The sequence below is a fragment of the Octopus bimaculoides genome, chromosome 16, assembly GCF_001194135.2.
Source record: "Octopus bimaculoides isolate UCB-OBI-ISO-001 chromosome 16, ASM119413v2, whole genome shotgun sequence".
NCBI lineage: Eukaryota > Metazoa > Mollusca > Cephalopoda > Octopoda > Octopodidae > Octopus > Octopus bimaculoides.
The window spans coordinates 9,415,127-9,417,692 of record NC_068996.1 but is presented as its reverse complement, the minus strand read 5'-3'; the positions used below and the strand labels follow the sequence as shown (position 1 = coordinate 9,417,692).

General features: G+C 37.9%; 1 protein-coding gene across 1 annotated transcript in view; it reads right to left on the bottom strand.

Annotated features, from left to right (window-relative positions):
* LOC106875156 (Krueppel-like factor luna) overlaps positions 1-2,566 on the bottom strand; it is a 277,747-nt gene that overhangs the window by 42,494 nt on the left and 232,687 nt on the right. The window lies entirely within an intron of this gene.

The following is a 2,566-nucleotide window of genomic DNA, read 5'->3' as shown; positions in this document are numbered from 1 at the left end:
ATATATATGTATGAGTGTTTGTGTGTCTGTGTTTGTCCCCCCAACATCGCTTGACAACCGATGCTGGTGTGTTTACGTACCCGTAAAATAGCGGTTCGGCAAAAAGAGACCGATAGAATAAGTTCTAGGCTTACAAAGAATAAGTCCTGGGGTCGATTTGATTTGACTAAAGACGGTGCTCCAGCATGGCCGCAGTCAAATGACTGAAACAAGTAAAGTATGAAGCAACCCCACCCTCACTTCACCTACCCTCATGTGCATTAATCCTACCATAATCACACACACACAAACATAGGCATTCAACTTAAAGCGACCCCCCACATCACACATCCTCTCACAATATGAACAACTTGGTTCATAAACAAAAAATACTTAACTTCTATTCTATCACACTTTCAACTTCATCTCTCAATAAATAAGATTTTTTTTTTTTTCCTTTTCCCTTCCTATTAAAAGCCAAATCACTATTCTTAGCCACTGGCTAAAGATCTACATTCATCTCTAATTTCTATGACCAAAAATCTCAGTGGTCCAAATAAACATATCCTTACACATACATAAATACACACACAAACACGATTACCTACACTAACAAATAAAAATACAGCCGCCCCAAGAAAGAAACAAACTCCACACAACACCACCTAGCCCAAACAGTGCCAAGCCAAGGTAAGCCAAGCTCGTCATGTAACAACACAACAACCATTTCTTAATTCCTCACAAATCTGAGAATTCCAGAAATCATGATGTTCAACTGACAGATTAAGCTTAAAAGAAAACCCCCAAGAACAGGAATGGTCTGTTTGACATAGTTTCCACCAACCGAATTCCACTTAGCAGCTTGAGCCTTTGGTAGAAGACACATGCTCCAGGATTGTGTGCAGTAGGATTCGTTGAAAACCATGAAGTTATGAAGTGCAATTCTTAACCAAAAAGTTGCCTTGTTTTAACTCTCTTGCATTTAAACCAAGAGTTCTCAACCATTTTTTTTATTTACAGATCCCTTTGTTTATTATTTTATTTTGGTGAACCGCCATAACCATCTGATGTTTAAAAACTAGTTTTATACATGCTTTTTTTCAAAATTCCTATTTTGTTCTTCATACATTAACTTGTGTAAGTTGAACAATGGAAAATGTCAGAAAAAGAAACCTAGCTGTTTCTTGCAATACATACCAATACATACATCTAAAGCAAAATTTTTTCAGGGGCCCTTAAAATACTATTGTGGATCCCCAGTTTACCATTTTGTTGCATGGACCCCCCCAAAATCTTATATGGACCGTGGTTGAGAACCACTGGTTTCAACCGGCCATTCCAGCCTAAATATTCTACCTATTTTATGTTCAAATAAGCCAGATCCAGCCTCTCACACTTATCCTACAATGTCATTCTAAAAATAAATAATCAACCAGCCCAAATATCCTACATGTTTCTTGTTCAAACTGGCCAGATCTAACCTATCACACCTATCCTACAATGTCATTCTAAAAATAAACAATCACATTTTGTAGCTACAAGATAAAGCATCATTAATTGAGAACAATGTGAAGAAATAAGTATTACATAAGACAGAGTACTCCGGATGCTGAATGGCTAAGACTCTGTATCTTGCAACACCTTGTTCTATAGTAGAGACATGACAGAAAGATCTAGAAATACTGATTTAATTACTTCCATTGTATTGGTTTGCGTTATCAAAACTGACCAGGTGCAGTCAACATAACATGAAGTAGAAATCAAATTAACAGGACGAATGAATTGATTAAACAATTAATAAATGAATTGATTGATTAATCATATTCCATGCTGGATGAAACATACTGCAGCATTTTGGCTTCTCATCTTGGGAAAACAGGAGACTCTAAATTGGAAGCTACAGTAAAAGGTGCTTGTGCAGTTATGTGCCAATTCCAGCATCAAATCTTCAGAAGAGGAGAGGTTGGTAAAGAAATCAAACTTGCTTTCTTCAATTTGGTTTTTATGTCAATCCTCAACGTATTGTCATGAATTCTGGGTAATGACTGACAAAATACAATTGACCAAAATGGAGTTCCTCTGAAGGATCTCTTGAGTAACATTACAAGACATCTCCAGGTCAAACTGGAACGTGTCTCTGCATTGAGAGGAGCCACAGCACTGGTACTACAGACATGCGATTGAAATGTCACAAAAAAAGAATCACAAGATAGATTCTTCCAGTTAAAATTACTGGCAGGAGACCTAGGGGTAGCCCAGGAACAAAACAGTTGGATAATATCCGTAATGTCAGTTGGCCATGGTTGATAAAACAGCAGGAAAGTGTAATAATAGTCGTTTCTGATAGCAACTGAAGGAAGAAGTGCCCACAAGACCCTCCCAAGAATAATTGGTGTAGAAGATGAAGAGATTCTGGCTTTTGACTGCAGGCTGAGTTCAAAATCCGTCAAGGTCAGCTTAGCCCCTTGTCATCCTTCCAGGGTTAATAAATAAAACCAAAAATGTTGGCTGAATTGTTAGAACATCGGGGTGTGTGTGTTGAGAGAGAGAGAGAGAGAGAGAGAGAGAGAGAGAGAGAGAGAGAGAG